This window comes from Dysidea avara, chromosome 8 (assembly GCF_963678975.1).
Source record: "Dysidea avara chromosome 8, odDysAvar1.4, whole genome shotgun sequence".
NCBI classification, from domain to species: Eukaryota; Metazoa; Porifera; class Demospongiae; order Dictyoceratida; family Dysideidae; genus Dysidea; species Dysidea avara.
The window spans coordinates 627,650-640,119 of record NC_089279.1 but is presented as its reverse complement, the minus strand read 5'-3'; the positions used below and the strand labels follow the sequence as shown (position 1 = coordinate 640,119).

General features: G+C 38.5%; 1 long non-coding RNA gene across 1 annotated transcript; it reads left to right on the top strand.

Annotated features, from left to right (window-relative positions):
* The first annotated feature begins 10,082 nt into the window (after positions 1–10,082).
* LOC136264311 (uncharacterized) lies at positions 10,083–10,705 on the top strand. Its single transcript, XR_010705066.1, has 3 exons — positions 10,083–10,474; positions 10,525–10,549; positions 10,608–10,705. It is a non-coding gene; the product is annotated as an uncharacterized lncRNA (long non-coding RNA).
* The last annotated feature ends 1,765 nt before the right edge of the window (positions 10,706–12,470 follow it).

Sequence of the window (12,470 nt, the reverse complement as noted above, 5' to 3'; positions counted from 1 at the left end):
AAACTTTCTAGAATATCAAAATTTTATAGCTAGCTGGGTTTCCTCAGAATTTTTGTTATATTTATTTCCATTATTATTTCAGAAACCTCAAAAATCCTAGATCCGCCACTGAGTTTGCAATATCTATAGCTAGTTTTAAGGCATCTAGATTTTTTATGCAGCAATTAATAGACTCTATTTCAGTTTCTGGAAACCTCAGAATCGCCCCTGACTGGCCTGGGCAGAGACAGTCAGTAGCTAATACTGCCATCTTTCAATCACATATGCGGCTGGGGCGAGCTGGGGATGGCAGTCCATCAAGCCCAGGTAGCTTATATAGAGGGGAGAGCTGTCCCATACGCTTATGGGCTGCCCATACACGTATGGAGCGCCCATACGCGTAAGGGGCCCCATACGCATATGGGCGTCCCATATGCGTATGGTGTAAGTGATCTGCCCCATACGCGTATGGGGTATCCCATATGCGTATGGGATGCCCCATATGCGTACGGGGAAAAATATGTGTACAGTTCATAACAATTGTACTCTGAAACTGATGAAATTGATTGGCCTTCTAAATATTTTAATAGCTTGTCAATATCAGCAGAAACAATTAACTGACATCCAATCAGCTACTGTATATTGCAGTAACAAACTCGCCTCGATCAGTCATGTAATTGAAGAGTACTGCTTGGTATTTATCAGGAAGAACAATCTCTGAGACAGCTAATCCCACAATTAATATTTTGTTGCTAACAACAACTATCTTATTGGGGGTTATATGTTTGATCACCCACTGGAGGTCCGCCAATAACTTGTAAGGGCAGTTTTCAGCAATGGTAATTTAAGCTGCAAGCTTTAATTTGAGAAAGTATTCCATTCCGTAGTTTAGTCCATCATTCCGTTCCCGGCGTTCCGTAGAATAGACCCCACCGTCAATTTAGCAGTAGTAAGACACCAAAAAACATCACAATAATCAAGTAAAAGCATCACAAAAGCAGTCATGATAAAGTACACAGAGTACAGCTGGTGCCAGTGACTATATAGTCTAGTGAAGAATGGAGTGATCACCGTAGCTACCACAGGGACTGTGCAGTTTAGGCTATAAGGACTATTAAGGACTGTGCAGTTTAGGCTATAACTGCATATAGCAGTTAAAGCCTAAACTTATAACAACAAATAAATAAAGATTGAGAAATTAACGGAAAAGCACAAAAACAAACCAAAATAAAAAATAATAATACTTTTCAATTAAATTTTTGTTCTTGCTCCAAAAATAACATCATAATAACAAAAAAAAACAAAACCATAATGGCCCCCAAATAAATAATTAATAACACAAAAGCAAAAAAGTCCAGGCCCACTCCCAAAAATAATACCCCGCTACATAGATAGGCTAACCACAAAACAGAGTATACGGAATGGCTCGCATAGATAACCATAACCCCTGGGAGCAAAACACCTAAAAGTAATAATAACTCTCCACCTTTTATCATAAATTTATTAATTTCTAAATTATTAAATTTGTGCTTTTGAGTTCGTGTGGCCCCGACTAGACATTGGATGACCTGCAGTTCGATTCCTGGGGTTGGAGGGATTTTTTTCCTTACTTTGGCCCCTTTTCTGTTACACCTTTTCAGCTATAAGTCACTAAGTCTAAGTCCTTGAAATTAGGTTAAGTAATCCTAAGGCTGCAGCACATGTTGCTGCTGACCTTCAGTGCTGGTCACTGTAAAGTGTTAATAATAATAATACAATAATACAATAGCCGTTAGCTATTAGCTAATTTGCTTCAATCATAATTACCACAGTAATTACAGTTATAAATGACACTTACCGCTGCCTCCTGGAGTTGAGCCCGATCCATAACGCAGCGTAGCAACCAAAAGAAACAATCCAAGTAGTCTAATCATGACCAGCACTGCTAGCTGCTCAACCGTAAGTACGAGTAGGTAGCTCCGCAGAGGAAGTTTTAAACTTAGTAAACAACTGGATAGCCGATAATGGTGCACCACATTTTTGTGGTTACGTTGATTGTTTTTATAGTTTGAGATATATGGTAGAGGTCACTATTTGGTGGACAGATTTTCACACCTTGTGAATTTAGCGTCTGTACGAAGACATATAATATTCAAGTAGCTACCTCTAATTAATCAGAAATTACTGTGCGCCTGTAAAGATCGATATTAAATACGAGATGCACGTGGACACATAGACACAAGAGAGAAGATAATAAATTATATTCAACTACCGGGTTATGAAAAACGGCTATGCCGAACGTCATGAGTGTAAACAAAAAAATCGATCAAATCAATCAATCAACTTTCAGGATGTGAGGTATACGTTACTTTTGTACACTGCATGCACGGTACTTTATCCTGGGTGCATTATTTGCATTATTATTATTATTATTATTAAATACAGAGAAAAAGGCATAATGCCTGTGAGTCCTGCTCATTACAATAAACAATTACATTAAGAATAAAAGTCAGTTATCAATCAAAATTTTAAAGTTGTCAGTAGAATTAGACGACACTACATAATTGGGTAAATTATTCCATGAATTGATGGTTCTTACTGAAAAGAATTTACTTCGAACATTCTTTTGGGCATGAGGTTTAAAAAGTTTGAAGTCATGTCCCCTTGTGGCACTTGACAAATTCAGGTGGAAAAATAATTCAGGTTGAAGATTAACATTCCCTTGCAAGATATTATATACCATAATCATGTCAGCACGATGCCTTCGATATGACAATGTAGGAAGCTTGAGGGTAACCAGACGTTCATCATACTCCAAACTGGACAGATCCTGAACACATTTAGTGGCTCTTCTTTGCACTCTCTCCGCCAGTGAATACTGTAAAGATTGCTCTGAATGGACTCTTGAATGTTGACACTTGATTAAATATACGTATAGCTATAATATTATATTTTTGTAGAGTGGCAGTGTGTGTCTGAGGACTCACCTCACATTATTGTTGTATACTCAATTTTCATCAATAAAATGGTGGTCTCTCTCAATCTTTTAGTATAGCCATGGTTTAACTTGAACAATCTGTCTTGGCTTACAGGTGCGATCAACTTAGGGGCTTGGCTAAAAGAAGTTATGAGTTTGGCATAATAGAGCAGGCAATGGCTCTAAGGTCATCAATGGCACGTAGCTACACACTTTAATGTTGTTGTGCTATACATGCATAAATGGTAGTTGGAAGTCTTCCGATTGCCCTAAGTAGTCTCTGTGGTGTGTGTAGTCTTCTGTGCCCACACTGCTTTATTTCTCTTTGTCATTGAGTTGTAGTATCTGGTGCAGTTCAAATCTCATACACACTTGCATTCGTACACTACTCAACTTATTGTGTATTAAAAAGCATTGTGATGAGCCGCAGCCACTGAGAGTGAAAATAACTTTGTTTCATTTCTATACTATAAAGCAAACATGAGTTACATGAGTTTGATTAAGTTGCGGTATAACTTAACTTTATCATCCCTGTTTCTAAGCTTGAACAACCTTCTTACTTAATAGCACAGGTATATTTAATTAGGCCAAAACCTGTACCTTGATGAATGCCCCAGTTCATGGTAAATACGATGACACAAGTCCCAACTCTGTAGCCTGTTGCACTTGATGATTGATTAAACAAGTGCCAGTAAATTTCTACACATTTTGATAGTCTTGCCCATCTGGATGTCTATTGCTACAACTCCAAAAGTACTTACTAGTTAAGGCTGAAAATAACAGCCCAATGGTTTTTCCCTCTAGACAACAAAATAGTCATATAAAATGAAGTTTGAGAAAAATGCAAACAAGTTTGGTTTTTGCTCAGCTTGTCACATATTGGATATCCTCCAGGATTAAAGTATGTTAGAAGCTGATTATAATTCCACTCCCTAATGTTTTCGCACAAATTTATGATGTTGTAATGCTATAATATGGTACTGTAACACCATAAACAATTATTACTCTTGCAAGTGTTGAAGAAATTAAATGCTAGCTAGAAGTGCTAGACTTTACCTTAACTAAATACAGTTGGCATGCATTGAATGAACCTCACTAATAGGACCAGGTAGGGATATCTTCGAAAACAAAAAAAGATAATTTTTTGGCTTAATAACTACTAATATTGCAATATGTGTCTGGAATAACTCATAACTAGTCCATTTCAACTGGATCAACTGCCCTGCCTGTTTAATTTGTTTTCAAATTCCAAGAATGCTGATTTATTGCATTTGCATGTCAATACCTAGTATCGATGATAAGATGTTGCATCATACATACCAAGGTAACAACAACTACAATTTATTCTTAATTTGTTTTACTATATACTCCAAATGGAGGTTTCTGTACAGTAAACAAATAATAAAACTGCTTGTTGCAGTGTATCTCGTATCATTTTTGCACCTTGATATCAGTAAAATATTGAATTTCTCAGTATTAATGAAATAGGTGACTGCTATATCAAAGTAGTCTTATTAAACAGATGACTTCTAAGTGAGGTGTTACTTTAACTCATGAAGCAGAATTTCTATAAGCAGCTACAGTGGAACCTCTCTTAAAGGGCCTCCATATAAAAGACACTGAGCATTCAACTTTAGTGTACAGTTTTAGATGTCCCTATACCAATATAATCATACCTCTGAAAACACAACTCCCAATAACAGGGGCGTAGCCAGGAATCTTTTGAAGGGGGTTCGGATTTAAAGTGGAATCAGTGTCTTAAGGGGAAGGCCTGAGGACTTCCTCTAGACCATGTTTGAACGAAATAATGCATACGCAAAACCGCCCTTAGGCAGTAACATTAAAAGGTGCTGTTTGTGCATCTAACTAGCTAAAACCTACACACTGCTGTTTATGCAGCTTATAGAAACTATAAACCTATTGTAAAACTAACTAATCTTCACTTCCAGACATCATACTGATAGCCAACTTCAATTTCTAGCACACGGAAGCCCTTCACACTCGAGTCTCTTAGTTGGCAATACTTCTTTCCAGCTATACATTATTGGCCCTCTTGTTGATGATCAATAACTTCAGACTTGGCTTGTACTCCAATATGTTCGAGACATCTCGTGCCCACAACATGTAACAAATAAACAAACCATTCGTCAGGTATATACATCAACAATTCACAGTTTGTGCTAACCTGACACATGTATAACACAACCACTCAAGTTTAGCAGCTGCTGCCTTGTAATATCCATTGAACAGTCCTTCGCCATTTCACTCGCACCATTTCATGCATTACGTGCGCAATTGATCACGTGATGCAATAGACATGGTTTGCAATGGTTCGATGTGATGTGCAAGGGGGTGTCACTCAGGCTCTTGCTGTAGGTAGATCTGCGACCGCGGTCAAACTCTAAGTCAACGGTCAAGGCCACTAAATAGCTCTTACAGTGGGTCAAGGGTCAAGACGATACAGAAGGTTCGAAACCCACAATCGAAAACTATACGTAGCTATTATCAAGTTTTACGGGATTATACGCAACTCACAAGAAGTAAGGATCTCCAAGAAGATGTTTTAAAGCTCCAACAGGCATTTCGCCGTAATTATAATGATTTTTCTCTCCCAGCTGCTGGTAGCATAGTCTCGCGTGGCCAGACCGCTTTTTTTCCGTATATTGGGTGGGGAAAAAAGGGTCTGGTGCAACTCCAATAGCTGTTTACTTCTGAGCCGTCCCCACATTCCGGGGACGCTAATTGAATAACATTGGTCACAAAGGAGGTGCCATGACGTCAGTAAAACTGTGAAGTATTCCTACACTCCTGCTCCGGTTGTGAGTCTTGTTACACGATGAGGATTAACTTTCAAGACGCTATAAAAGAGACATCGGAGCAAATTAAGATTCGTTTAAAGGATAAACAGACCTCTAGTTAACTTACTGACGTCATGGCACCTCCTTTGTGACCAATGTTATTCAATTAGCGTCCCCGGAATGTGGGGACGGCTCAGAAGTAAACAGCTATTGGAGTTGCACCAGACCCTTTTTTCCCCACCCAATATACGGAAAAAGCGGTCTGGCCACGCGAGACTACTGGTAGCACGCACTAAGAAAATATTATGCTAGGTTACAAGCGCAGGTGCATATAGGAAAATAGAGAAATAAGTGTAGGTCAAAAGTTCGACAAGAAACGCTAAAGTCACAGGTCAAAGACGATAAACGCTGCAAGTCAAGGGTCAAGGTGAAATTTTCCCCGGTCAAGACTTTGACCGCGGTCGCAGATCTACCTACAGCGTGAGCCGACATGACACCCCCTTGATGTGGCCCTCAAGAGTAGTACAGAGGAGCGCCAGTGGGCAAGTAGCTACCAGAGAGCTCCAGGGCTGTAAGATTTAGTGTGATTTTTAATTTAAAAAAAATTCTGCCTCTGAAAGGGGGGGTTCGTCCGAACCATCCGAACCCCCCTGCCTACTCCCTTGCAATATAGTTCCATAAGGAATATTCTCCACCAGATTCAGATTATGAAATGTGCCATTTGGAAGCCAAGCATTATAAATATCTAGATACATATAATATTTATTCTCGTATTTATTTCATCATGGATTTTATACTTACAACTACAATACGTCTTCGACGTTAAAAAGTGATTTGAGACGCTGTGGTTCCAACCAACTTATGACTGCTGTGCGTTTACACAACAAGACTCTGCGTGCTGCCAAAAGAGATACCTTACGTCGTTCTCTCTAAACTAAGCGATGTATGCCATCTACCGAAGAATACTATTCGTTGTATTCTTCAGCAAGCAGTTCGTGTTGCAATCTCCTGTTCATATAGGATCTTTAATTCCCGTGCTTCCACTACTTGGGATGTAGTTGATCTGTTACCTGTTGAGAAGCCATGTATAATTGTTTAGTTTTGTATGTAGTTGTTTTTTTTTGGTTTTGCCAGGGCTCCATACTTTTTAGTAATAACTTGGTAACCCTGAGACTGGACTCCTGACCCCTTGTAATTATTTGTTCATGTAATTGTCAATTATTATGACGTTTATCTCTCTCTACTTGGAACCAGGGATGACGTCTTTCATATGTAATAATTACTTACTGAGTTCCACAGATGTACCAGCTCTGGGTCACCAGGGCTTTACTTTGTGTGTATGCATGTACAGTAGTTGTGTCCACACTAGCTATAGGTCTTGTGGAACATGTGACCAATCCCTTAATCTACGTATATCCCAATATATTCACAGATTTACTTGACTACATTGAGTTGCCAGGTGTCAACAGCGGAAACTCTACCGGCAGTCATATAACACAGACTTGATGTCATAACTGCTGGACTTCAACTAAATTGTCTTTATGAACAAGTTTCTGTGATCAAATGTAGAAGATACAAACAAAGCAGCTCACGCTTCATATTATATAATAATGCATAATACTTTCCATTAAATGTTTCTCTAGATCTACACAGGAAATGTCTTGATGATAACCACAAGGTTGGTCTGTACAAAATATGTGACTGGGCCTGCGAAAATAGGGCATGTGGGCACAAAATTCATCCCAACACATAACATCTCATATCTCAGTATTGGGATTGAATAGTTTTATTCTGTAACTTGTACGTTAAAGCCAACTAAATTCATAATACATACTGAAAATGTTGTGGCCAAGCAGTAATAGAATACAAAGTTATGACGAATCAAAGTTTGAGAAGGTAGGCAATTTTTATGTGCCCACGTGCCCTATTTTTGCATGCCCGTCACATATACTGCTTATGGCAAGAGTATACAGGATATGCATGTTATCTACTGATGACCCAGCCTTTATACTGCAACTGGTGCTTTTTAGTTTCACCATAAAGAGACCTGGTGTTTGTGCCCAACTTCATGTAACACACACACACGTACGCACACACACACACGTACGCACGCACGCACACACACACACACATAGTGTCCATTAGCAAGAATCTTCATACATTTGAAATCATCTTTATGCAAGTATTTCAGTTTAGTTTAGTGGCTACTAGTTAAGGGAGATGGTACTGAGTAGGAATGTGTATTAACATGTAAACAGTAGCATCAAATGTGACTTCTTTCTATGACCTTCAAGTGATGGCCAATCCATTATTAGTATTAAACATGCTGGTTGTACTGTATATACTATCCCTATGATTTCTCCTTCAAGGTCTGTTTAATGCAAAACATGCAGCACAGAGTTGTATCATTTCTGGTTTGTGGATGGATGTTTGCTGGTGTGGATAAGAGCAGTATTCAATGGGTGGTAAGATAATTTGTATAGATGATTGCTCTTTTAGGTAGCTAAAATGGAATTGGTCAAGAGTTCTGCATAATAATCCCAGTAAATGCAGTGGCGGAGTTAGGGGGTTTCAAGGTTTCCACAAAAAAAACCCCTTTGAAAAATGATTACACAAAAGTTGAGTATTTTAATTAATTATAGCAGCGTGTGCCTATAATAAGTGATGTGCATGCTCAGCTCTCCATAAATAGACTCCATAAATATTTATTTTACAGATAATTTCACACTAAAATTGTACAAATGCAGTCTCAAAGCATCTAAATTTCAAAACTTTCCTGGGGGGGGGGGGGGGGGGGGGCATGTCCCCAGACCCCTAGCACACTCACCCATGTCAGTGTATACATCCACCTTCTAAACTGGAAACCCCCTTTATAAATTCCTAGATCCACCACTAAGATGAATTGATCATCAAAATCTTCTGTTCTTATGTCACTTCTTGGGGGAATTCTCTTACTGCTACCACATGTGTTACTTGTAGCTATTTACGATGAATTTATATCCTCTGTTAAAGAATTTTAAATAAGCTTGTGCAGTATAGCTAGTTTGTATTATTGTATGTGTAAAATGTTGTGTAGTGGTTGTGTTTTGTGCTCTGTGTGCGCTCTGGTAGGGAGGGTGGCTTTTGCTGGTTACCATGAGGTCAAACAAAAAAATCTAATCAAATTACCACTGAAAATTTGACGAAAGGATCCTTCTTTTTTCATGTCAGGACTCCTATTGCTGAAGCTAATTTTTAGCCAATGTCGATAATAATAATAATAAAATGTCATCTCAGGTTATTCATGGTTAGCTACTTCAATATGCCGATCATACTACATTAGTATGTATAGGTCCATCTCTTGACATAGTGCATTATCACTTGTTTCACCTTCTTTCATGGAATAAGCAAAGCATCGCAAAGCAACATGCAATATAACACTGAGAAGTCTAGTGTTATATGGTTTCAACCTCATGCCTTGTCTAATATTGTCTATATACCACCTAATGTTTAGATTAATTGCATTCACAGAGCTATCTACAGTCACCACTCAGAAGAATCTGGGAATCACGTTTAATAATAAACTGGACTGGCCAGCTCATGTAGCTGCAGTGGCGGATCCACACGTGCCCCCCTCCTCCCTTAAAAAAATGTATATAAGATCGAGATACTCTAATAGAGCAGTCAATCACCAATCACTCTAATAAAGCAGTCACAGTGTTCATGGGGAAGTGTAGCTTACTTAGGAAGCTATAAATAGGATTTTATTTTACATAACATACGTGATATAATATATTTGGTAAAGGATAACTAGCTATTATTGTTGTGACCTTTTTTTTTTTTTTTTTTTTTTTTTTGCTCTTCAACTTTTTTTCAGCAAGGTTCCCCCCCCCCTCTTTCCAGACTCTGGATCCGCCCCTGAGCTGCTATCTGTAGGAAAATGTATTTTAATTTATTCTGGTCTCACAGGAAAGCTTTACCAACTAAAGTCGCATTTAAGTAATATGTCTCTATCTTACTAATCTAATATTAGGCATTCCAGACCGATTTTTAAATTTTGGAAAAATGGGCTTTTTATATGCTCAATAGATAGAGTATTGATTGTCGATCTCAGAAATATATAGTTTGTTGGGTTGGAATTAGCTACTTTGGCATGCACAGTGCTTAAAAACTGAAAAAAGGTACATTTTTTCTCCAGGGCTCCCCATACATTTTAAAGGGGAAAACGGCACAATTGAATCAGGAAGCCATCTAGCAATCTGGACTATCTTGAAACTGCAGTTGCTCCTAGCTGCAAATTTGTACATGTAATGAGACTGAGTAACTTCAGGTCTTATTGGATCTCAGCGATCTTTGTATACTATTATGATTATGATTAGATACTGGAAAGACAGCACTCAGTGCTGGTTACATCCAGGAGGGGGGGGGACCCTCAAAACAAAAAGGGGGTTAATTACAACAAATCTAGTCCAAAAATACAATTATTAAACTGTTCTAGTGACTCTGTATCGATGATGTGATTAGGGAGGTTATTCCATTGCTTGATAGTTCCTGGAAAGTAACTCTGTTGGTAAGCAAGTGTTCTAGTTGGAGGAATTATATATCTGTATTGGTGATGCAATCTAGTTGGATATGAAGTAGGCTTGAAATACTCAGGGAGCTGGATAGATGGCAAAGCGTGATGTAATACTCTATATAGTAAGTTCAAACGATCAATACATCTTCTGCTCTGTAGGCTCTTCCAATGCAGTTGATCCAACAGGTAAGTGACACTACTCATTGGATTGTAATCCGATGCTACCCATCTTGCAGCACGACGTTGTACCTATACTTTGTGGTGAGCAAATATATTTCACCTGCTGCATACTTCTCAATACAGTGGTGTATACCCATAGGCAAGTGGCTATCTCAAGTTGGTAAAAACATCAAGTTAGCAACTTATAAAGGTAAACAACTAAAGTGGAGGTGCCACAATGATGCAACAATACCTACGGTGGAGTTGTGGTTTCAATTATGGCATTGTTATGCTGACTTTGAAGTGGTTTATACTTTTGAGCTGATGACACAGCCATCAGAACATTGCTCTGGAGCTGAAAATCGCTAACCCGAGTGAAGTAACTACGCACTTTAAAGTAAGCACCAGTGACTACCTTCCACCCGACAGTACGTTTTTTAAAGTTTTAAAGTATTCTACATACATTACAAGGTTTGAAAAGATTACGAAACAACACAGAACTTACTTATATGTAACGCGCACGATAAAACTAAGATTTACATGATGATCAGCGTGTGGACAAACCCCACAGCGATTTTCATCCTCATTGGAGCTCGGACGACGGAGCAATCCCAAGTTAAACACGAGTTGTCATTTTGTGCCAGGGTTCTATTGGGGAATATACGGAGAATTTTTAATTAAAAAATCTCGGATACTGGAATGCCTACTAATATACTTATGTTTACAAGTCTTATCAGGGCTCCTATACTGATCACATTATGCATGGTAGCCGAGTCTAGACCCCTGCTCTGATGTTGTATACATAGGCGGTGGGGGCGGGGGGGCTATGCCCTACCCCCCACCCACTTTTATGGGACACTGTTTGCAAGAAAAGATCGAGATACTCTAATAGAACAGTCACAGTATTCAGAGAAGCAGTTTAGCAAGTTACTTAGCTACGTATGTGTGGTTATAAATAAAGAGATATAATTGGTGGAGAACAGCTATTGTCAGCAAGCAATGACCTTTTTTTTGGTCTTCACCTTTCAGCTGGCCTGGCCCCCTCACTCTTGGCCTGCTCCACCGCCCCTGGTTGTATATAAAAATAAGATGCCTCTCATCACCATTCACTTTGTTTTCATGTGATTTATCTGAATAACTGTTCTGTTAGAGTCTTTAGCAAAACTTTCATGTAATTATTGCATAAGAAAATTATTTTACAAATGTGAATTACGGACTACGGTTCAATACCTTATGAAAACATACACAAACCTGATACAAGACAAAATTATGCGTAATTCAAACAGGCATTCAGTTTGTGCCAGCAGTACAACAAATGATATTATATATTCATTAATTTCATTATATAACCACGAGTGTAAGGAGAACCACCAGTTCTATCACAATTGTGGACAAACAGTGTAAAAATGCACATGATCTCCTGGAGGATCATAATTATGATGAAAACGCAAACTATTACTTTGTGTATGACACACTGTATAACTCCAATTTGGTGCGAATAACTCTGATTTCTTGCAAATTTTTCACAGACGTTTGCAGCATCAAATTGTCTTGCCACAATCAGGAGAAGTGTAACAATAATATTTTCTTCACACAAGAATGATGCAAGCACACACACATGCAGTGATGTACATCTATAGAGCTCCTAATGCTAAGTTGACTACATACAAACATTATTCACAATACCAAAACTGCAAGTTCTTTATAACTGCTCTGAGAAAATCCATGGAGACCATGCATGGGTTCACAGATATAACAGAACTCTTAAGATGATGCTTACGAAATATGCAGCAGAGTTGGCTTGCAGTGAGACCAGTACATCAGTGGTGTTTTGTGGGATACCCCACAGTTCAATGGGTTAAAGGTCATAATTTTTGCTATTTAGCTTCGATTGTTCCTCTCCAACAGAAGTACCAACCAAGGATAAAGGCCATACACAAATTACTGTATAGCCTAAATATTTTGAGGGGGAAATCTTTGCTGATTCCGCAGTTTTGGGAATTATCAGTGAAAATTTTAGCCT